Source organism: Pongo pygmaeus, chromosome 11, assembly GCF_028885625.2.
Source record: "Pongo pygmaeus isolate AG05252 chromosome 11, NHGRI_mPonPyg2-v2.0_pri, whole genome shotgun sequence".
NCBI lineage: Eukaryota > Metazoa > Chordata > Mammalia > Primates > Hominidae > Pongo > Pongo pygmaeus.
The window spans coordinates 37,437,618-37,454,790 of record NC_072384.2 but is presented as its reverse complement, the minus strand read 5'-3'; the positions used below and the strand labels follow the sequence as shown (position 1 = coordinate 37,454,790).

Genomic DNA, 17,173 nt, shown 5'->3' with positions numbered 1-17,173 from the left:
ATTCAAGTGAACTTGCTAGGCAGAGTTGCAGACAATAAGTAGACAGATATACATACTAAAAGCCTAACTTGCTTTAAGTGCTAAATTTGCCATTATAGACTATAAATAATGCTTAGGGCCAGGTGCAGTGGCTCACGCCTGTAATCCCAGCACTTTGGGATGCCGAGACGGGTGGATCACTTGAGGTCAGGAGTTCAAGACCAGCCTGGCAAACATGGTGAAACCCCGTCTCTACTAAAAAATACAAAAATTAGCTGGGTGTGGTGGCAGACGCCTGTAGTCCCAGCAACTCAGGAGGCTGAGACAGGAGAATTGTTTGAATCCAGGAGGCAGAGGTTGCGGTGAGCCAAGATCGTTCCACTGCATTCCAGCCTGGGTGACAGAGCAAAACTCTGTCTCAAACAAGAACAATAATAATAATGGTTAGAATGTCCCTACAAAGTCTATAATAGGATTATATTAATTACATGTTCTGATTATATATTATTTGCAATTAACATATGCTAATATGTTAATTTTGTGAGCCAAACACCTTATCATTTTGCAATCTCAATTAGTTGAGAAGTTATTTCCAAAATCGATTGGCATGATACAACTGTTTTCTTATTGAACTAAAAAACATTTAGATTTAAGTAAGAGATATTCAAAGAATCAAACCTATTGTATTTCTTTTAGCTAAATAATAAGAGTACATTTGGAATTCTATGGGCTTATGTTTAAGAGAATTTGTTCTCCCCAATAACAAATGAAACTTACAAATTTAATATAAAATACATATTTGAATAACAGATTTAGACTTAGAATTTTAGGTTAAAGTCTTCCTCAATATGTAAACAATATTGGGACATTTTAGGGATCTAAGTCTTACTATATGTTTCATTTATTTGCTATATAAAACTTACACGAGTATATCTCAGTCAGAGAGGTAAAGTAAGTAAAAGGGAAACTGAAAATATTAAACTCATAAATGTGGATTAAAAATGTTTTAATTGAGTCCAACTATATCTATACCAAAAATAATCAAAGGCATCCTCAACAGTGATTATTAATAGTTGGTGTATCTACAGAAAGATATTAAGTATAGTAAACTGAACTAAAAAAAAGCTAGATTTGGAGATCTACAACTTTAAAATTTTGAATATTATTCTTAAAACAAGTTTTTTTCTTAATAGACATTCCTGTGTATGAAACATTCCTTGCATCTTTATGTATCGGGAAATTTCTAGATCAAATAACGTCTGCTTTATATGAAAGGCAGCATGGTAGAGATCAGGAGTTTGCCACATCATAAGTATTTCAGGCTTTGCAGGTCATATTGTCTCTGTTGGCAACTACTCAATTCTGTGGTTATAGCATAAAAACAGCCATAATAATACACAAACAAATGGGCGTAACTGTGTTACAACAAAACTCTACGTACAAAAACAGATGGTGAGCTGTATTTGGCTTATGATCCATATTTGCTGACCCCAGGTATAGTTGGAAGTCATTAGTATGTCCTATCACTGTGATCTGGCTTTGAATACTAGCTCTACCATTCATTATATACTCTTCATGGTCTTGCTTTAAATTGGAATAAGTACATTGTATTTACAGGACTGGATAAATGATTGAGTGACATAATGCATAAAGCTTCTGACATGGAGCATGCCTAATAAATTTTAGTTTCAGGATTTCATTATAGAAGGGACGCTGTTCAATAAAGTGGCAAGTTTGGGGAATGATAAAGAATTCCACTTGTGATGATAAGTGTGAGACGACAGAGAGCCAACCAATGGAAACCTTCAACAGGCAATAGGAAAATGGATAAGGAGTTCCAGAATAGAGTGCAGAGAGGGAGTTGAGTTGGAATTTTAACTTGGGTAATCAGGGTAGGCCTCACTAGGAAAGTATCCTCTGAGCAAAGACTTAAAGGAGTTGAAGAAACTGGCTATGAGAACTGTTCCAAGCAGGAGAAACACCAGGACCTTGGACTTGAGGTGGAAGAATAGTTGAGATGCTCAGCAAACAGCTGGGAGGCCAGTATGCCTTCAGTGGAGTGAAAAGTTAGGAGATGAGATTGGAGAAGTAACTAGAAACGAATCATGTAGAATCCTGTAAGTCATTGTAAGGACTGGCTTTTTGCCCAGAAGAAAGACATGATGTAGTTTCTATTTTGAAAATATCTTTCTGCTATGATATGATATGGCAAGTCTTTAGTGGGCAAAGATAGAAGCAGGAACACCAGTTAGGAATTGATGTAATGCAAGTGAAACTTGATGGTTTCTCTGGCCAAGGTCACTGCAGTGGAGGTTATGAGAAATGGTCTCATTGTGGAGATATATATATATAAGTTTTATATATAACATTATATATTATATATTTATATATTATATAAAATTATATATAACATATATTATATACAATATAATATATAATATATTAATATATTATGTAACATATATTAATATATTAATGTATAATATTTTACATATATATATATATTTAAGATGGAGTTTCACTTTTGTTGCTCAGGCTGGAGTGCAATGGCATGATCTTAGTTCACCGCAACCTCCACCTCCCAGGTTCAAGCAATTCTCATGCCTCAGCCTCCTGAGCAGCTGGGATTACCGGCATGCACCACCATGTCTGACTAATTTTGTATTTTTGGTAGAGACAGAGTTTCTCCATGTTGCTCAGGCTGGTCTCAAACTCCCAACCTCAGGTGATCCACCTGCCTTGGCCTCCCAAAGTGTTGGGATTACAGGCATGAGCCACTGCGCCCGGCCTATTCTGGATATATTTTTAAGGTAGAGGCAAGAGAATTGCTGATTAACTCTTTGTTTGATGAATCTGGAATGCGTAATAGAAAGAGAGGGGTCAGAGATGACTCCCAGTTAGAGGTGGGCCAGATCATATATAAGATCTCTTCTCACTATTTTATGATTCTATAATTATAAATGATATGTCCTAATTGTGATCCTCAAAACTTGAGTGCCGGAATAAAACGGGTAAAGCAGGTTTCACCTAGGTTTTAGAATTTACTGCTGCACAAAGTTTTTCCCCCTTTGGAAAAGCAGAGACTGAAGCCAGAGCTGTGAGAATATGCACTGCCTTGATGGGTATAATCAACAAATAATTTTGTGTGAGGATGCTAAATTATTAACCTCGCCTCTCTTGGGTGAATAATATAGTATTTTAACCAAAACTCACCAAATTATAAGCCTCTGGCTTTTTAAGAAGGGAGAAGGAACTCTAAGCGTTAAAGAAAGAAGGAAAACATGAAAAGTGGCTCAACAGTCAAAGACCAGTTTATTTGTGAGAATAAACCTGAGAGGAGCTTCCGGCTGATTTTGGTTAGGAGCCTTCTCTCTTACAGAATAAGGGTATTTAAGGGTATAGGAAGGGAGAACTTATTACAGGCTCAGAATGTTTCCTTGTGGAGGAGAGTTACAGGGTTGGAATGTCTCTGGTCGGAGGGGAGGTTATCTTGGGGTTGGCATGTTTCTGGTTGGAGGGGAGGTTATCTCAGGGTTGGCATGATTCTGGTCAGAATAGGTTTATCTCAGGGTTGGAATGTTTCTGGTTAGAGGTGTCACTTGTGGTTTATGGTCATGCTGACATTAGCCATTAGGCTGATGTTTTTTGGGCTGGATTTAGGCAGTTTTTAATCAAGGGGAACTTAAAATGGCAGTGTTTGTCTAAGATGGTGATGCTCCTGCTTTGTCAGGAACTACTGAAAAAATCGTTCTTCCTGGTCTGGTAGGCTGAAGGATTGGTGGCTCCATATTCCTTCTGAGTCTGAAACTATCTAGGCAGTGGTGTTGCATCCATCTCCTTTGATGCTCTGAAACCAGGTCTTCCTTCATTAGCTTTCCCTATGACTGAAATATTGTGCCCACTAAGAGCTAAGCCACAGTCCAGGAGTAGCTATTAACATTGTGCCACTGTTAAGGTACATCTAGGTCTTGAGGAAGTGTTCCCAGCAGTTCATACATTATCCCACCCTGGGCCAGAAAGTGTGCGCTATAAACACTCTTTCTATCTCTTTCTTTGTGTCCTTCTCCACAGTAAGTAAACTACTTTTATTTTTAACATCCTCAATATTAAATGTTTTATATTCTTATAAATTATGTAAAATTATTGAGGATAATTAGAATTTACTACAAATTACTGAAATGAACCCAGAGAAATTCTACATTGTTCTTTTTATTCTGTCATCTAATAGACAAGGGATCAAACCAGCAGATACCACATCTGTTGGCTTCTTAGACATTACCAGGGAATATTTTTAATATAAATATTCTCAAGCCTTGCATCAGAGCTACTAAATCCTGTGTGCTGGGACTTAGGCCTTGGAATCGCCTTTTTTTGTTTTGTTTTGTTTTATTCTTTAAATCTTCCCAGAAGATTTTAATGCAATTGACATGGATAAGATTTTCCAGAATGGTGCTTTGGGTCTTCCCACAATTATTATGAACATAATGCTTAGAAAATATTCCAAAGCAGTTGTCACTAAATAACTGAAGATCCTCAGAAAATTGTAGCCCAGATGTCATATTTGGCAGACTTGTCATTCATTGCGAAGATGATATCTGCCCATTTGAGATAATGAGCTGACTTCAGGGGCCTCTCTATGGTTCACTCTGAAATGATCACCTATAGCTCTATCTCCTTTACTTTTGATTATCAAATGATCAGTTTTGCTGCCTGGTTAGAGAATGTAGTGTTGTTTGTTAGTTTATTTTCATCATCAGTAAATTGCTGATCCCTGACAAAGTTTACTGAAACTGCCAACCATACATTCTTCAAAATAATTCACATCAATAACGTGAATTTGAAAGCTCTCTCATTCCTTTCTTGGCAGCTACAAACTGCTGACTCACACACCTTTCCCTGTCGAGTGTGTTTAACTTCATATCACAGTTTAATAGTTTCATTCCAAAACAAAGACTGGAATTGGAAAGTGCAGGGAGAGAGTGCAGTAGGTGAAATGAAAGTTTCAATATATGTTACCATATATAGGAATCTTAAATTACCTCTAAATAATACACAAGCTGTGACATGAAGCTGAAATGAATCTGTGACAGAATGTTTCATCCAGACGCAACTTCTCATCTTTTCTTGGAGAAAGGATAGAAAAACAAGCTGACTTTGTGAAATGTTTTCCAATTAAGGCATTTCCATTTCAGATTCAAACTTGTCACCTGAGTTTCTGGATAATCCAGTGAAAAGCGAGTTCATCCTCCAATCATTCAGACAAAATCAAGACTTTTTATTAATGAAGCACAATGTCATTAAACTAGTTGCCTTTCCAGAATGAAATTCAATATCTTATAATTATGCCCTTGGTTTCTCAGGCATCCAAATTATCATGTTAAAGAAGAAGGAGAGTTGATTTCTGGAGGCTATACAGTAAACTTCCTTCAATCCACCCTCTTGGGCAAAATTGTAAACTCAGCCAGCAAAGTAAGGTAAAGTCACATGGATTGTGATTTTCTAAGGTGGTGAACAACTCTTCCTAATTTTTTGGCAAAAATATAAAATTTTCCTGGATCTCTTTGGGAGTTACATTGCTGAAAACTCAGTAACTATTAAAGCCATGCAAAAATACTGTGTGCTTATGTGTAAAATGGAGTTAGATTATTGAGTCAGATAATTGTAAACAGATTTTTTTACCTACATGATGTACACTGAGCACTCAACATGATGAATGAACTTAGAATGTTTTACTGTGTGAAAATGTAGTATGCACTGTGACTTTACCACTCTCCCTGGTCCCCATCACTAAATGCCAATAGTGACTCCTCATCATTGTGACAATAAAAAACACTCTCCCTGTAAATTTCCAAAGGCATCCAAAAGGATAGTACCATATCCCTTTATCAGTTGATCACTGATGAAACTGTTGAGGAAATGGACACAGTGGTCTTGATATCTTTCCCCACCTACTTAAGGACAGCAATCCATGAAGAATCTACAAAATACAGATGTCATAATGTAAACTGATATCTGTATTTTGAGATAATTCTCAATCTTTTCAGGCAGAGTGGTGAAATAAAGGAGCTGTGGATTTAGAATGAGAAGATTTAAGCTCCAATCCGAGTCCTGCCTGGAATTTGGCTGCTATGTGACCTTGGCCAAGTCACTTTCCCATTCTGGGTCTCATTATCCTTATCAGTAAAATGGAGATAAAAGTAATAATAACTGTCCTGTCTGCTTCACAGAATTGCTGAGAAAATGATAATCAGTATGAGATTGGATTTTGTCAACTAGTGGGTTGTTAGAACTAAGTGGTAGTTCTTGATGCTCAGAGATGCCGTGAGGAGATAGGAAGGTAGATTGTGTGGCCTCTAGGGTTGCATATAAGCCTAGGACTCACTGGTGTTTTAATCAGATAGATACTGTGACTAAGTGTGAGTTCACTGTGTCCAGTATGTGCTGCTTGTACCAGTTAATCTAGGTTGGATTCACTCCTTCTGTCTACGTGCTGAGCACATTTTTTTCTGTTGTCCCTGGACACAGCTTCCAGGACATGCTCTTCTCTCTTTTATTCCATCTCCTCCTTACCACACTGGCACTATCCCTTTGTAAAAATCACTTTCGCTCTTGCTTATTCCCTCTGCTTCATGAACCCACTCTCCCTCACAATGGCCATTCTCTCTGAAATTCAGTTTCGGCTGAATACTAAGAACATAAAACAGTAGCTTCTAACCTTTACTGCATACTGGAATCACCTGTGTAATTACTCAGACCATACCAGTTTATATGGCAATAATGTCCTCACGAGTTCTACCAATTTTTTGACTCTCTAGCGACATTTAGAAAGGCCAGGGCAGACACTAGAGTTAAGAAATTAGCTCAAACAGGCAAAAAACAATCAGTAACAAAGTAGCCAGGAACCTGACATTTCATGTAAGATCTGGATGTCCAAACAAGAGCAGGAAAACCACAATGAAGTCAATACAGTTTGGAGATAAAAGCTGGAATTTGGTACAGAAGTTCAGGGTCCATAGGTGAGTACAGATTAAACAGAATGACCAGTCTGGGTGCATATGCAATTAGTATACTAGACACTTCTCCTTGGTTGATGCTTTTCTTATACTCTTAGACTTGCCCAAGAATTTTCCTCTTTGCTGGGTAAGGACAGAGCTCTGGTGCTTGCTTGAACAATCACAATAGGCAATCCATATATTCCCTAGGCAAAATCTGCCATGTAGAAATCTAAGGTGGAATTCATCAGAATTCACAAATGCTCCACTGAAAGATAATCTAAGTTTTCTGAAGTGGGCCTTTGTGAAAGACAAGGCTGGAGCTAGGGGTTAGCCGCAGTCCCTGAGATTAGGACCACAAGACAACCAGACATTATTGAGAAGAGCTCAGGAGGCAGAACAAACCCAGGCCTCCTCACAGGTCATGGTAATTGAGAGAATCAAAGTAATGGTGATTCTCAAACTCAGATAGGTAATTGGTTCATGGTTCTGTGTGATGGAGGGGTTGATTCAATTTAAGTAGATCATAACCAATATCTGGGAGAACTGAAAAGGGTCCAACTCCTGGGAAAAAGGACAGAGGAAACAAACCAAGTGCATTACAGTTATTAGCAACATTCTCTTTTTAAGAGAAGTCAACAGGGAAACTAAACTCAAGTGCAATCATTCAGGCTGAGCATTGGCAGCTGTGGTTAGAGAAACCCTGGGCTCTGCGACTTGCTTGCTCTTGGACCACTCGTTCCAGACTTGTTGTATCTGGAGCTACCAATATACTCTCCACATTGGTCCAAACTGGATCAAAAATCGGGTCGGCTGAGCTCACAAGTTAATGGCATGAGTTATTATTGGGCCTGAACTGTGTGTTTTCAGGAAATGATAAACTCTCAATGGGCCTTTGATGATAAATGTGTGTTTTCAGGAAATGATAAACTCTCAATGCTTTGGTATATTTGGGCTCAAAGGCACCTGTTACAGCTACCCCACATGGAAGGCTGCTGTGCTCCAAAGCCAGAGGCCATTTTTATGATATTTTGTGGACTATATTACCTCTCTGTCCACAAAGCCTTGGCCAGAAGTGAGTTCCATGTTTTTGAACCTTGGCCACTTTACTGCCACTCACCTGGAGTTTACAATCAGCTTCTTGACGTGAGAGACATAACTCCTGATTCAAGGCTTAGATTCTTCCTCCAGGACCTCAATGAGAGTCTGAGCATACAGGTGGCCCTGAGCTGGCCCAGGCAGACCACAGGGGAAAGCAATGCTGCGATGTTCAAGATGCATTCCCTAATTCATGCATGCTTTCTCCATGGTCAATGAGGTGCTCATTTGTCTTTTTGGCATTTTCCGTGTTTTGTTATGAGTAGATAGGAGAAATTTGAATTTCCACTGATGACACAGTAAGGCTTTGGTATAATCCTCATGGATCTGAGATTCAGAAGGCCCAGATTTTAGCAGGCTCTGCTACCATGTACATTTAGGTAAGTATTAAACATCTCTGAGCATTAATTTCTTCTTCAGTAAAATGAGAAAGCAATACCTAATTTGTTTTGTCCTTGAGTTGCAATAAAAATCAAATAAAACTGTAAATACAGACTATAAGAAGGAATATAGATAAAAACTATCCATTTACTCATTCATTCTCTCAGAGTTAATGAGCCTCTATTTATGTAGCAGGGAGAGCTAGTCGCTGGAGATATTAGTCAAGTGAATTATGCAGGTATAAATGAAATAATCATTCTAACAAATGTAAGTTACAATTCTGACAAAGGCAATAAAAGAAAGGTATGTGGTTCATATGATAAGGGGAATCCAGCCTCCTGATGGTGTTCTTTAACTGAGCTGTGGAGGATGGAAAGAATTTAACCAGGTAAGAGGATAGAGAAGAGAATTTTAATAACTAGAAACAGCAAAAGTCAGGAGAGGGCATGACAGATAAAAAGCACCACCAGTAAGCCAGTGAGGGTGCAATAGAGAGAAGGACAAGGTGCTGGAAAATGAGGCTTGGGAGGCAGGTCAGACCTGGATCATACATCGCTACATTGGTCATGGTGAGGACATTCTGCTTTAACTTAAAGCAGTGAGATTTTGAGGGAGCTGAGAGAGTGATGAAGGGAAGTGATGTGCATCTTGAGACCATCACTTTGATAGATATTTGACTGCATAGCTTCTTATATTCCTTAACTTTATCCTTCATGTATCTCACTTTAAGTTTTCTGTTTACTCTGATGGTTATTGTTTTTGGAAGCAGGCATATTTAGACATCAATTCGAGTTCTACCATTCACCAATTGTATACTTATTCTTCTCTGATTCTCCATTTTCTAAACTGTACAATGGTGATGGTAATTCTTATCTCAAAATTTCTTAGGAGTATATGTGATGGTATCTATGTAATTTCTGGCACACAATGTCAACAAACACTAGTTTTTATTATTATCCCCTCTAATAATTTACTCCTCTTGTAATCACATTTTTCTGGATAGGATTCATTTTAGCTTTTTAAATTTTTTAATAAGAAGGTGGAATTATTGATCTACTATCCATAGAAGATGCTATTTCATTTATTTCCCATAGAGGGGATGGGAAATAAATGAAAGCCATTACCTTTGCTCCCCAGCACCTCTAAAAATAATGCCCATGCATTACATTACTTTGTCTAGCAATAGTTTACCTGAAGTAAGGAATTAATATCATTACCCTTTTAGGATTTAGCTAGATTGAATAGTATAAAATGATTCCAGATTCCAAGAAAAGGGTTAGGCATGAGTTAATTTAGGTTGTATTGACACCACTATCAACCATTAACTGGAGGGCATTTACCTTTCTCGATTAGATAGAGTAGCCCAGTATAAAGCCAGTATAGCTGGTCTCACACTATTGAAAAATTGTTCACCCTGCCTACTAAGCTGTTGAATGTGCAGTGATGTTCAATAAGCAGGCTCCACACACTATTTTAAATGAAAATGGCCAGTTTTGAGTAAGACAATGAAAAAGTTAGGTGGAATTTGTCCAACAAAGGGTAAAATATCAAAATTAATTTTGGGGGAAAATTAAGATTCTCCTCACAGTCTCAAAGCTTTCTCCTCTAATCACACTGCAGACACTATCAGTGAACAGAGAATCTTTGTATTATTTCCAAGTTTCTCCCATTGTCAGTCACTGTGACAAAGTGCTGGCCAGTCTGACACAATGATGAATCACTCCAGACATTGAGTTTTCACATAGCTGTCGAAGGTTCTTGGTAGACTTTGTTGTCTGAAAATGCTACGGACCAATACTAGGTGCTCTGCTCATGAACAAAGCCAGGATTTGGCAAAATTAAACACACGTATTTTAGAAAAAAAAAGAGAGTTGTAATAAACATTTACTATCTCTGTTCCTACCATGTCTTCATGCTGCAATTGATTTAAATGCCTATTAAACAAATCCTCACTTGCCAAACCTCATCTCTATATTCTGCTGGAATGAGTTAGATTTCAGAGTACATTGAGAAGTTGAAATATTAAACAAATATTTTTATTTATTGTTTTCAGCAACAAAATAGCATGTGGGCTCTCCTTACCCTTTATCCTGGAAATTTTAACATACTACATAATTCTTTGCAAATAATATTTTTAACTAATTAGAACTTACAAATCTAATGCTGAATGATGGATTGATGCATAGCTCAATGCAAATGTACTTGTAATGTCTACCTTAGTTTCCTGTTAGAAAGCTTGTCAATACACCACCGCGTCAAATCCATTTTCTCAGTAAAAATGTTGCAGTTTTCTGATTATTATTCACAAAGGCAGCTTCCTGAGTTATTTCTGCTCCTGCACAATATTCATGATAGCAATTTGATACCTTAGCAGTTTCAAGGTTATCAAGTGATGGAAAATCCTACTGCTTACTTCAAGGTGTAACATATACAACTGTGCTGTCATCCATTATAGCAGTATAATAGTTTTTCATAATGCCTTTCATGAACTGCTGATGTAGAAGTGTAAGCCTAACTTCTGAAGGCGCTTATCAGTCTCAGGCTAGGGAAGTATTGCTTCACTGGAAAACATCAGCAGGGACCCTTTGTGCTACTAGAAAAGAAAAAAAAGGAACTAACTTTCATTTCTCTCCTAGATAGTGTTAGAGCCTTGTCCTGTGAAGTCATTAAAGTGCATCTGCAAAAAGAAAGAAAGAAACAAACAAAAACCATAGTTTAGCCTTTGAAGGGCTAATGCTAATCAGCAATGAATCTTAGAAGGAACCATTTGATTTTGCAGATTGTGGAGGTTAAGTTAGAAAAAAGACATTACTGAGAGAAATGATGGAGGAGATTTTGCTAAAGCAACAACACAAAAAAGTCAAGCAAATTCATAATGATGCTGGGAGGTAAAACCCATCATTATTCAAAGCACCCTTTGCACATATTGCTCTATCCACGCATTGAATTTTGGTTTAGGGGTCTCTGGTTGAGCAGAGGGTTGCTTGAGTGAGTTTAGAAGGTGGCATCTGTTTAAGTAACAGATGTCTGTGTCACCAAGGTGCTGTGTTCTCACTTTTTATATAGGGGAAATTGCTGCTGAAGGAGTTTTATTGTTTTTATGCAAATGAAAATATCATACTCTTCTCCTTAAAAGGTTTCTCTTCCTGATGTGGATCCACAACAATCATAAAGTACCTCAGCCTCATGGACTTTTTAAAAATATATTTTGGAATCTGATAAAGTTTCTTATGCACTGCCAACTATGCATGAAATGAGATCTGGAATTGCAGACATACTTGCTCTTTTTTAACAAGGCCCCACTGGGTTGAAGCAAATTGAGCAGAGTAAGAGTCAATGCTGACCCTTCTGTGGCACCAAGAAACTGGACCTGGAGAGGCATTCACACCCCTTGAACTAGCTCTAAGCATGGAGGGGAAGGGTTGCCTTAGGGCATAATTTTGACTTTGTTCATTTGGTTCTTGGCTTCTAGAAATTTCTGATTCCTTTTATTTTCCAGAAGAGATGAGGGAGAGTGGAGTCATCCAAAAACACCCTTCAAGTAGACACATATAATTAACTATGACAAATATTCCAGGTGACAAGATGAGAAGGAAGCAGGAAGAGCTGTATTTCTGCTCCATAACAAAGTATGATGATTATCTTGAAGAAAAATACTTGTGCAATTATTTGAGTTTCAGGCAGAACTACTCATTTCTTTTATGGAATGTCAGTTTTATCTGAAAGTACAAAAGAGAGACAAACTATAGGAATTCAGAGTTAAGCATTTAGGATTTGCCATGAGAATGAACAACATGAGTCTTTCATTTCTAGGAAAATGACTGATGGTATTTGTTGCCAGCAGTAAAATCCAAACTTTCAAGGGAAAATTTGAATTTTGGAAAACTTGTTTCCATCACCATGAGCTTACTAGCTTCATAATATTTACAGTGTCCTCTAATGAAATTGGTGGTATTAATAATAAATTTGATTTTTTTGATACTGTAAAATGAAATGTGTCAGTATTCAAAAAACCTGCAGAATTCAGTGAACCAATATTTTCCAAGACACCATGATGTTACGGAGGCATGCTTAGTTAAAAGATACATTCAAAGTAAAAAATGGGCTAATGGATTGTGATATAACAGAGTAAGAAAAGCTTATTGATATGGTTTCAGATTCCACACACAACTAACTTGTAAGACACTACTACTTGTTGAGTTTTGGTGTACTATCAAAAAAGAATATCTACATTCATCTGAAAAGTCTATTAGAGTTCTTCTTACTTTTCCATCTACATATTGGTCTGAGGCCACATTTCCTTCACATATTTTTGTAAAACAACATACAGCAGATTGAGCCCAGAAGCAGATATAGAAATCTACCTATGTTTTTTTCTGTTTTTTTTTTTTTTTTTTTTTTTTTTTGAGATGAAGTCTTGATCTTCATCTCACTGCACCCAAGCTGGAGTGCAGTGGCATGCAATCTGGGCTCACTGCAACCTCTGCCTCCCAGGTTCCACCGATTCTCCTGCCTCAGCCTCACAAGTAGCTGGGACTACAGGCGCGTGCCACCACACCAGGCTAATTTTTGTATTTTTAGTAGAGATGGGGTTTCACTATGTTGGCAAGGATGGTCTTGAACTCCTGACCTTGTGATCTGCCTACCTAGGCCTCCCAAAGTGCTGAGATTACAGGCATGAGCCACCACACCCGGCCACCTACCTATCTTTTATGAAGCCAAACAAAAGCAGGATTCAGGCTCACAGAGGTTCTCGGAGACTAATTATTGAATTAGTTCACTTATTAAAATAAACCTAGAATACCTTTTGTCAATATTCTTTTCTTGTGGACACTGTAGAAATTAAAGTGATTTCAGGAGCTCATGAGTAATCTCATATTTTTCAAGAAGAAAACTAGATTCTATACCCAGGGAAGTCACGTAGTTGTGGTAAACCCAAGATTCCTAGGCATCAGTAGCCCAGTGCCAGTGAGGTCAAATGAACATTAAGCCTTACCTAGCTCATTAAGCCCCACCTGCACACTTCAGGACCTCAGCATATTCTCTTCAGGGTCTTGCACTCCCTCTATGCCACCAGTGTTTCTGAAATTTTCGAAATGTTTTTCATTTGTGTTTGTAAGTCAGTTAAGTCTGCTAAGAGTCTCTGTCCTGCTGCATATAGCTCAAGGCACAGCTATACTGTTAATGCTTTCCCTCTGGCTAACTAAAAACCAGATTTTTCTTTTTTAAAAATTTTGGAATCTGATGGGCTTCATGTCATTGCCTTCAAGTGGCATCAGTCACTGTTGCTTGAAGAATGCTGAGAGGATGTTCTTTTACTAGGAGATGGCAGTGTAGTGAGCATCGCAGCAAGGATTATGAGCTATGAAATAGGAAAAGACCGCTGCCTGTTCAAGACCTTGAGGAAAAAGGAGATGGGTGAAGGTAGCTTCAAAGTAAAACTAGGCACTGGTGGAGGCTGTGTGTAGGATCTAGCTTAGCACTTAGTGACTGGGGGAGGATGTTAGTGGGGAAGTGATGAGGTGAGGAGCTGAACTTCCACAGAGGATGTGGCTAAGCTAGAAATCTGGCTTGTGAAAATGTTCTGGTAACATAAAATTTTTCAAGGAAAAATGGGTTCACATGACTTCAAGATGTCCCTAAAGTATCTACAAAGCTGGTTAGAGGCCACAGCCCAAGGGTCTGATGCTTCCCCCTTATGAAGGTTTACCTGACAGAAGTCCCATTCCCTCCAACCTTGCCATTCATCAAGAGATAATAAAACAATGACTGTTTAATGAGTGCCTCCTCCCGGAAAAGACAGTTGTCTTGAATGAGTGGGAAATTTGAGAGGCAGGTTTGAAATAGGCAAGAATTTCAGAACTCCTAACAGCTGAAAATAGTTGCCAACCCCACTTACCCTGAGTCATATGCCTGATCTGGAGATTGAACCACTTTCTTCTATTTCTCCTATTCTCAATTATCTTTATTTTTAAAATCACATTTGAAGGAAAGAATCTTCTGAAAATCAAAAATCTTAGAAAACATCCCTCAAGCACTTGTAAGCTGCTAGCACTCTTTGTCCCCCAGTGTCTGGATGGGTTTTGGGGTAATAAGCTTATTTTAGTAGTTCAATAAATACAATATCCTCTATGACAATAAGTATGACTCAGAGAGCTTTTTTTATCATAATTAAACTTTATTTTAAATGATCAATGCTAAAATTTATTTGCATTAGTGTAGACAAATATAATTTGATTAGACCTAGCCTTCAGAGATCAGTTTTCAGACACTGTGATCAAACTTTTGTGGTGTTCTTTGAATTAGAGGAGGTAGAATACACCATAAAGCATATCTAAAAATTATGTATAAGTCAGCATTATGGTTATAATGGATATCAAGGCAGGTTTGCAGGCTTTATCTAAAAATGGTGAAGCTCAATTGTTATCTTTGTAGTACCTCGCAGTTTATTATTTGTGGGCAAAGTATTTGTAGATGTCATTAGAATGGCTGTTATTAGTTTTTTGATTTCCACAGATAACCTAAAAATGAGGAATGGATATCATAACAGCTGAGCAGAATGGTAACTGGGGTATCTGGGGACTTTTCTTGCATATCTCCATTAGCAGAATGGAACATTTAAAGGCACACTGCACACTTGGGTGTAGCTAGAGATAGCTGAGTCTCAAAGATGACCCTGAGCTTCTTATGTGGGATGAGGGTGAACACGTGCAATTTGAGTACAATAAAGAACATATGCAACTGTGTTAGAAGCATAGAACATGCAACCATTCTCTGTTCCTCCCTTATTCCACCTAAGAGATAACCTGTACCTCTCCCTCAACATCATCTTCAAATCCATTCCATTCCCCTTCTCAACAGAGCAGCCCCCCTGAATCTTGTCTGGATACTGTGGAGGCAGAAGGTAACAGGGAAGAGTAGAAAGCAAGTTAAAAGGATGTGACGGTGAGAGAAAGAAAAGAGCCATGATGGGCCATCATGGTAAGGAGTGTGACTACTTACAGCAGAAGCAGAAGGCTCAGATTCAGAAGGCAGGTAGCTTGCTGGCTTGAATCAAGCCGAGATCACACTTCCTCTGACCTGAATTAATAGAAGTTTTGCAATAGCCTTGATCATGGATAGCAGATAGATTTCTTCTGGAATGCTGGTGGCATTTGATGGGCAATGTATCTGGCATATTGTGTTAAAATAGATTTTAAAGCTAAATTGGACTGAGGGGGAGAGAAAGTTGTGATTCATTAACAATATCTACCACAGACATGACAAGGGAGATTGCAACATGTGACAGATTTACCACCTCTGCTCCACATGGGTCTAGGGTAGCCTGCCAAATGTGTGACTTCTTCTTTCCACATTCTTAGGTTCTAAGGTCACCTTGACGCTTGGTGGCATTGTCTGTTTTAAGAGGTTGGCATGTGTATGATAATTTTTGCATAAGACTATTGCTATATTTTTCTGTCCTTCCGTTTCTAGAAAGGCACAGGGGATTCAAGTCTCCATGTTCATTTTCACAATCCTCTTCATTGATCCTGTTCCCAGAATAATTTTCCTAAGACTATTCCAGAGATGCCTACGTCAGTCTCTGTATTCTTGCAAATGAATGACAAGGACAAAAATGAAACTATTATGAAAGGGAGAAGACTCAGGAGGATTCTTTCCCTAGGCCCTGAGATCCTCACAATAGTTCAAGCGAAATGACAGCCAAGGGCTTCTTTATCTGTTCCCTTTGCTTGACCAGCCCCCAGAATGTGAACAGTTGTTCCGGAAATCCACATTAAACATTGCCTGTTCCCTCTATTTATACTGCATTTTAATGTAATTGGTGGCTTTCCCCCATTTGTTTCAGGGTGGTGACACAGCTCTGGGGGCCTAAGGATGATGAAGTGAATGAGGATGGAGAAAGAAAGAGAGTACACACATGAAAAGCCCTATCAGCAATACTTCTTCTTATTTATAGTGACAACCCCAAGCAAAATATAAAAATATATTTAGAAAGATGACAGCTTTGCTGCTTCTTGATCACAAACCAACACTTAGGAGTTCCCTTTTGCGAGCAGATAAAAAGGGCTGCACCTCGATAAAACAGGGTGAGGAAAAAGGAAAGAGAGAAATTGGATGAAGGGCACTATGTCCTAGATAAAACCAGTACAAGAACCAATACATTAAATAGAAGGAGCCTCAGAATATTGCCTGTGGGTGCCTTGGACTGAAGATGGATGGAAACCTCCTCCCATCCAGAAATTATAATGCCAAGAAAGCAAGAGGTCTTTAGACTTGCCTTCCAGTCCTAGAACTTATATTTGATGAATAAAACAATTAGTCTTCAATTTACTTTATTTCAAAATAAGAGAGGGGAAAAAGGTGCATGAAAATATTTGAGAGGGGCATTACTTATTCCTGTGTTAAGAAGAGGCAGTCACAACTTATAAACAAGTCCACCTTCGAACAATTCAACTTAAGTATGCTCTCTGCAAAGCCCAAGTGGTACAATGATGAGTAAGACACAGACCCTGTTCTTAACAAAGTCGTGGCAATGGAACCAAAAGTTTATTTGAAAGTTAGTTTGAAACTTATAATGCCATCTCCATAGAGTTAGTGTTAAATATGGCAGTTGGTTTTCAGTTCATGATTCCTTTGTTCCTGAAACATAATTCTGTTATAGTCTGAATGTTTGTGTACCCCCAAATTCATGTTAAAATTCTAACCCCCAGGGCGATGGTGTT

At 38.2% G+C, this 17,173-nt stretch overlaps 1 long non-coding RNA gene across 3 annotated transcripts in view; it reads right to left on the bottom strand.

The window, feature by feature from the left end:
* The window catches only part of LOC129031331 (uncharacterized), a 101,162-nt gene that overhangs the window by 4,429 nt on the left and 79,560 nt on the right, over positions 1-17,173 (bottom strand). Inside the window, exon 7 of one of the 3 annotated variants that reach the window (XR_008501014.2) lies at positions 15,453-15,530. The exons of the other annotated variants lie outside the window; for them this stretch is intronic. This is a non-coding gene — a long non-coding RNA (uncharacterized LOC129031331). The remainder of the gene's footprint in view (positions 1-15,452; positions 15,531-17,173) is intronic. 3 annotated transcript variants of the gene reach the window in all.